This window comes from Ursus americanus, chromosome 4 (genome assembly GCF_024610735.1).
Source record: "Ursus americanus isolate L20-20 chromosome 4, mUrsAme1.1.p, whole genome shotgun sequence".
Lineage (NCBI taxonomy): Eukaryota > Metazoa > Chordata > Mammalia > Carnivora > Ursidae > Ursus > Ursus americanus.
This window is the reverse complement of record NC_142130.1, coordinates 22820224-22827497: the sequence shown is the minus strand read 5'-3', so window position 1 is coordinate 22827497 and position 7274 is coordinate 22820224. Positions and strand designations below refer to the sequence as shown.

The window sequence follows — 7274 nt, the reverse complement described above, 5'->3', positions numbered from 1 at the left end:
CGTATTTTGCAGTTTTGCTTATGTAGTTTGGCTACTCAATGGGAGACAATGTGGAGAAGGGTCAGGAGCAGGGATGAGGAGAGGTATTTAGGTGGGCTCTGATTTAAATAGAAGCTGCCTTATGACCAGAGGTAAGGGGCAGGTGACAGGCTACTAGCAAGAATTGTGGTGGAGGAGACACAGAAGGGGACATTGCCTGTTCTCAAACACTCTGATTGTTTGGCTCCGTGTGGCAATAAGGCAAAAAACTGCCTCCGGTTGAAAGGGCAGGCCAGACGCCCAGTGGGAGCCATGTGATCAAATCCACGACTGGAGCATTACACCCGGGGGCTCCCTTACCAGCGGCCACACTCGATCTCCCCTTTGTCCAACTCAGACTAAATGCAGCCCCTCCGCAGGCTGACAGAGCTGAAGCAGAGGTGGGCGCTTAGCAAACCGAGCCAAGAGCTGAAAGAGCCGCCCTCCTTACCACCCGCTCTCCAGCTGCCACGTTGAAACAGGCCCATGAGGGGCTCCACATTCCAGCCCTGCCAGCCTGCTCTCTCCGTGGGCCCGAGGGGCGATGCCAGCACAAGGCCTTGCAGAGCCTGAGGGGGCCAGGGCTGAGTCCGCCCGCTGCCCACACGCGCGGGGCTGAACTGAGCACAGCGCAGGGAGTGTTAACCCCTGGCCAGAAGGAACTCTCCCCTAGTGGCATAAGGGAAGCAAAAAGAGGACTCTGAATGGTCAAAATAGGTTTTGCCAAGTCGACATATTCAAGTTCATCCACTTCCTCAATGGAGGGGCCCCTGTGGGTCTCACCCAGAACCCATGGACCCTTTCTCTACACCCAATCCAAACCCACTTGGTTTGCTGCTTTCCCTTGGTGGATCAGAGGCAGAAAGTTACAGCAGACTGAAGGGCGGCCAGAAAAGCGTGCTCTTAATAGATGAACAAGTTCTGACGGACACGCTGGTGTGGCAGAGGAGCAAGAAAACTTTAAAGATAAGACTCGGGATCCCCCTCAAATTCCAGCAGTCTGGGGGGCTCCTTCCCATGAGGACCGGCAGTCCTTCTTGGGCCTGGGAGGTACAGCAGGATGTCGGGCTGTGACTGGTCCAACCAGAGAGCCCAGAAAACTCGGGAGAGGCCGCAGCGGCCACTCGTACACAGTGGGGAGCCCGCTGCAAAGCTGGACTCCTTCCTGAAGGCTGGGGAAGGCCTAGGACGTTTCTGAAGATTTTCACTTTACTATTTTTTCTTTGTAAGGTTTTGGGCTCAAGGAAGAAATCCCTCAGCTATCAAGAATCTAAATACGACATGTGCTCCCAGGTTTCCTGGAGAGTAGATGTTTCCTAAAATCTAAGAATGGAAAGTTAGGAGAAGGAGGCAGGAGAGAGGATGTCCTCAAACTTAGGAAATGAGCCAGGAGAGGAGGAAGGTCCCACCAGGCCCAAGGGTCAGAGGCCTGGCTTGCTCCTTCCTCACTGTGACACCTCAGACGTGTTCGTTAACCTCTCGCTTTGACCTTCAGTTTTCACAGCTGCAGACTGGATATGGTCGCTCCCTCTGAGGAAGATTGGGAGTATTCACTGAGACAATGTACGAGTAGCGTCTAGCTCGGAGCTTGGCATCTAGGGGATGCTCAGTAAATGAAATGTCCATCCTCTTTCTAAAGTGGCTTTACTGAAGACCAAGTCTTGCTGGCCCGGGAGAGTCATTCAGAAGTCAGGTGGGAGTTGCTGGAGCGAGTTCCCGAGGAAGCACCCGGCTTCCGTGGGAGTAACCAGTAAGCAGCCAGAGCCCCGAAGGCAAATGAGGGAAAGGCACACAGGGAGACTGCAGGAACGCAGACTTCATGAAGTGTTTCAGAGCAAGGGCTCCTCTGTTCAAGATCTGCATTCAGCTCCTGACCCCAGCTCCTACTCTTAGATCTTAGCCAAGTTCCCTACCCTGTCCGTGCCTCGGCTTCCTGGGCTATAATGCAGGGATATGGACCATATCTACATCACTAGGTTGTTAGGAGGATCAAGCAGGTTAGTACCCGCAAATCCCCAACCGGCCTGGCATGCCGAAGTGCTCTTTCAGAACAGGCTGTGGGCCTGCTGCTTCCTTCCCTGGGGCTCAGGCGGCCCAGCAGAGTGGGGAACGGCGGGCTCTGGGGGGGCCCCTTTGGTTACACTCTCCCTCTCACTGGGGGCTGGCTCTGTGACCTGGAGTGATTTATGGAACCTTCCTGGACTAAAAATTCCTCATCTGTGAAAAGTGGAGGTGGTAATAATAGTACCTCCCTCAGAGGACTGTTGTTGGGACTAAACGTGCTAACACATGTGAAGGGTTTGGGAAAGTGTCTGGCTCATATTAAGCACTCAGTAAATGTCAGCTGTTATTATCCCCTGGCTATAGGGAACCCTGAAGGCAATATGGCCCCTGTTTGTTTAAAGAGACATTGAATCTAAAAAATTTTCTTTTCTCTTTTCCATTTTTAGGGTATTTACTTCTGAATTTTAGAAAGGAAGAGGTGCGAGCCAAATGGAGTTCTTTATCTCTCCCTTGAAGACAAAGCAAGCAAACAAAAAACATTTCCTTAACTTTTTGACATTGCCCTCAAGTCCCTTCCTCCATATTATACCGGAAAGGACCGTGTAGCCCACACCCCAGTCTCCACCCGGGGCTACACTCACCACAACAGTTCTAACAGAGGAATGGGAGGCAGTTTCCCAATGTGACTGAGAGCAGGACACTGCCACATTTCCCACCACCATTTTGGTGATCAGCTGGAGGCAGTGTGGCCTGCCTTACACTTTAACCTGCTTTTTTAGGGAATTTTAGGGAAACTTTAAAAGCTGTCCTCTAAGGGAACAGAAGTTTTCAGGCGTGGAGCAAGGGACTTGTTTTTCCATGCTTCCATATTGTTTCCCTGAAGACAAACTGTACATTGAAGAACAAGGTGCAAGTTATCCTGTTGTGATTAAGTGAGTTTTGCTACCACTGGAGGACAAAAGCGAGGTTGACACTAGATGAGTGTTCCAGAGGACTGGTGGCTCTTTTTGTTATCTTTTCCAGTCCTGTTACTCTCCTGGAAGAGAAGAAAAGGTACATTAGAACATATGCTGAACAAAACCTCCAATGTAAGTAATGTTCTAAGGAGGAAAGACTCAATGTACTAGACAAAGAACTTCTAAATACCAACACTTAACTCTTTTTTAAAGATTTTATTAATTTATTCATTTGAGGGGGGGGTGAGGAGCAGAGGGAGAGGGACAAGCAGACTCTACACTGAGCACGGAGCCCAATGCAGGGCTCCATCCCACCACCTTGAGATCATGACCTGAGCCGAAATCAAGAGCCTTAACTGACTGAGCCACCCAAGCGCTCCCTTGACCCTTAATCCTTAGAAAGCAAAGACAACAAGAGAAGATGGGGAGTGGAATAGGGATGGGAGCAGAGGATGTAAGTCACCAAGGAGAATCAGAAGAAAAGAAGGAAGAGGTGTGGAGAAAAGACATCAGAAACACTAGACAGCGGGGCACCTGGGTGGCACAGCGGTTAAGCGCCTGCCTTCAGCTCAGGGCGTGATCCCAGCGTTATGGGATCGAGCCCCACATCAGGTTCCTCCGCTATGAGTCTGCTTCTTCCTCTCCCACTCCCCCTGCTTGTGTTCCCTCTCTCGCTGGCTGTCTCTGTCGAATAAATAAATAAAATCTTTAAAAAAAAAAAAAAAAAGAAACACTAGACAGAAAGGAACCAACTCTGGCCACAGGAGTCAGCCTGCCGAGGTCCGTCATGAGTTCTACCGTCATGTTTCACACTACGGCTGTGGTGCCTGGGCCCAAGGACCTGCCTGTCCAACACAAGCTCCAGATCCCAGCATCATAGACTCTTAGAGCTAGAACAGTCCTCTGCATGCATCTATTTCACCCGCAGCAGTTGTCCCTCTGCACTATCCATCAATCTTTCTGCATAAATGCATTCTGTGGCAGGACACTCATTACCAGTGGGAATGTTCCTTCACTAGGACACTCCAAACATCCCGAAGTCCTTCCTCAGGCTATACTACGCTAAAATCCACTTCGTCAACCAGTTCTGTCCTCCACCGTTTGGGGTTCAAATGATATTTCCTGGTGGTTTGCTGAGCAAGAGAGGCATATGCTATTTCTCCCACATAAGGACTCTGGGGCCTGCCTCCCTTAGGGGAGGAAGTGGACGGGGAGCTAACCTGGGCCGGGAGTCTAGCTGGAGAGACAAAGCCCCCAGGGCTGGTAGCTACCCAGGAGCAGCACAACAGGACTGGGGTAAAAGCTCCAGCCACCAAACAGAAACAGTACTGCCTGCAGAATGAAGAGAGGCACTAAGGGGAAAACTGTCCTTGAGCTGGGGTCGGAACCAAATGCTCTGTTGGGACATTAAGTATCATGGAACTGCTTGTTGAAAGTTCAGAGCACCTTCGCACCCATCAACTCATGCTCCCCCCCCCCCCCGAGTCTCTTGCCAAAGTCAATATCTCACACCTGACCAGTGCTGGGTCCAGGACTCAAGCAGGGTACTCCAGGTTCTTTTGGTGAACCCCAATATTTCTTGGGCTGTAAATGACAAACCAAGTGGCTTCTCTCTTTAAGATACACAAATGGAAGCAGAAAGAAGGTGGGCAAATTTCGACTTACATTTTTTTCCCCCTAAAAATCCACACTGCATTCCCCAGGCAGGGGTGGTGGCAGCCCCACAGTTGGCTACTCTGGGACCCCCCTTCACTAGAGGCTCTCTCCTAACGTTTGTCATCTTTCTTCCCTACCACAGGCACACGGGGTGAATAGGAGGGCACCCCAACATCCTGGGGGAGTGCAGAGAGCTGCCCGCCTTCACAGAAGGGGGTAGAGGGGGCAGAGTGGGGAGAGGATTGCTTATTTATTTGTTTCCTGGAACACCCTGTTAAGAATCTCAGCAATTGCAGTTAGTGCCCGATCGTTTGGCAGGCAGAGTAGCTTCTCGCCATTCCCAGCTGCACGGGATCTAATTCGCAAATGCACCATCTTGCATTCAACACTTAAATGGAAAACAAGCAGTCCCGGAAGGGAGGCTGGCGGTCCAACTCTGCAGGCCCTTTCGGAGGTATTTACGTTTCTAGGTCGGTTCACTGGTTGGTGCCATCCCCGGAGAGGACTTCTTTGAGCTCCGACCCTCTCTCATCTCATCTCGGGTCCAATACCCACTCTGGCGGAGGTTGTAAACTGCAATTAAACAGGGGGAGCAAACGGAATTTGTTTGGGCCTTAGGCGTTGTCGGGATAAGATAGTAACTAAAATCTGTTTGAGAACTCAGATTTTAAAGGGAGATACTGCTTATTCTTCCCCACTGGAAACCTGGTTAAAGGAAATTAAGGCCTCTCTTAAAGGTAACTAAGATTAGAGAGCTCGGTTTCCGTTTTCTGTGTTTCTGTGGGCCGAACGCCCAGGTCGGTCAGCGAGTTTCTCTCTGGGTGGAATGACGAATTCTTCTCGCCTGAATTCTAAAATGATAACTTTGCTTGGTGCTGCAGCTGCGAACGTCTGGCGCCAGTGGCCCATCCTGGCGGTGGCGTTGAGGGGCGGGGGCGGGGGGAGAAGTAGGGGTGAATGGAGACGGGGGAAGAGCCATGCCTCGGTGAAAAGTTGGGAGAGCTGCGAGAAGGAAACGAAACGCGACTCTTCGCGGCTTCGGTCCCTTTAAGTGCTTCACTGACTCAGCTAAGCTTCCCCCTCAGGTCGCGTTTTTTATGAATGAAAAACGTCCTTACATTCATTATATAAACAAGCCCGTGCTGATTGGCCAATGGCCCCCGGTGCATAAATTATGTAAAACAGACCCCTGAGGGGGTGGAGAGGGACGCGATATTGACCAATGGGGGCTGGAGTTGATGGGGCGGCTTGGCTGGATTTGCCCGCAGACAGGGTAAACAAGACATGATAGACAGGCGCAGGAGCGGCCTCAGGCCAATGAGAATCAGGCTGAGCTAGGACCGCGGGCCAATGGTGGCAGGCGGAGCAGCAGGCCCCGGGGGGCCGGGCCAGCGCTCCAGCCTGGTTGGCAGCTGCCGCGCAGAGTCCAGCCGCTGGTGCGCGGAGCGGTTCAGCGTCCCCGGAGCGGTTCGGCCCAGCCATTCGCCCAGGCGCCCAGGCCCGGTGCGCGCGTGCGTGAGCGCGCCTGCGCCCCGGGGCCGCTGCAACGGGAGGAGAGCGGCTGCCTCAGGTGAGGGGGCGTCGAGGAGACAGGGGGGCATCGGAGGGGGTGTCCGGGAACGGGTCCGAAGGGTCCAGCCGGCGAGAGTTCACTGGCTGATTCAGAATCCTCAAAGTCCGGGTTCACTTTCTATCTGCACTGAGCCCCCTCCCCCGAGCTGGCCGCCCCTTTTTCTGGTGGCCCGGTCCGGTTCGGTTCTTGGGAGGCATAGGGTGGGGGTGGCTAACGGTTCCGGAGCGCTCGGAAAGCTGGTTTCCGCACGTCGCGAGGAGGCGCGCCCGGCCGCGAGGTGCGGGGGCTCTCGGGTGGGGATGGGGGGGAGGGACGCGGAGTTGCGGGGCTTTACAATCTCTGGAGGTCTGAGAGCCCGGAGGAGACTTGGAGGCTCGCGAGAAGAGACGCCCGGCGGAGCTTTGCAGTGGGGAGGAGGGGGCGGGAAGCAGCTTGAAGGGGAATATTTGAGAGGTGATGCCCCCCAAAGCACCAGGAGGGGTTAAGTGACACAGGCATGTGCAGCCTGAGGGGTTGGGGGTTGGCCAGGAACTTATGCAGGCCTTGCAAGTTTCAGATTGTGGAAAGTGGACACTCAATCCCCCAACTCCCACCCCCGGCAGCCTGAGGGCGTCGGGCTGCATCGCGATTCTCGAGAAATCGGGGAGCATCAGAGCAGCGGCCTGGGGATAGTGGGGGAGAAAAACGGGTTCGGAGCGGGGGGATAGAGAGATGCTGGAGCCTCTCACTGGATTAGAGATCTATCCGCATTTTCAGAGGAGAGGAGACCTCTGGAGGGAACCGAACTCCTGGTTGAGGAGGAGTGCCAAGGAGAGATGTTTGGAGGTTTGGGGGGCGGGGGAGCGTTGGGGGTGGTTGGTAGCGCCCGGCGCCGCAGCTCGGTTTTATGAATGTGGATGACTTTATGAATGAAGCGGGTTTCTTTCGTTGGCTCGCTGCTCCCTGCGGCTTTTTTTTTTTTTCTTTGCCTTTTTGTGAATGAAGCATTGAGCTTTCTTCCGAAATCGCTGGGGGTGAGGGGCCTGCGTCGGAGGCTGGGCGTGCGTTGGAAGTGGGGGCGGGGGCGC

The 7274-nt window shown here is 53.5% G+C and overlaps 1 protein-coding gene across 2 annotated transcripts in view; it reads left to right on the top strand.

Moving 5' to 3' along the window:
- The first annotated feature begins 5067 nt into the window (after positions 1 to 5067).
- ETV5 (ETS variant transcription factor 5) overlaps positions 5068 to 7274 on the top strand; it is a 58186-nt gene continuing 55979 nt past the window's right edge. Inside the window, exon 1 of one of the 2 annotated variants that reach the window (XM_087861474.1) lies at positions 5068 to 5088. The gene's annotated coding sequence lies outside the window, so the exon portion shown is untranslated. Of the gene's footprint in view, positions 5089 to 6038; positions 6205 to 7274 lie in introns of those variants that run through there. The other variant, XM_045776621.2, reaches the window with a different exon arrangement.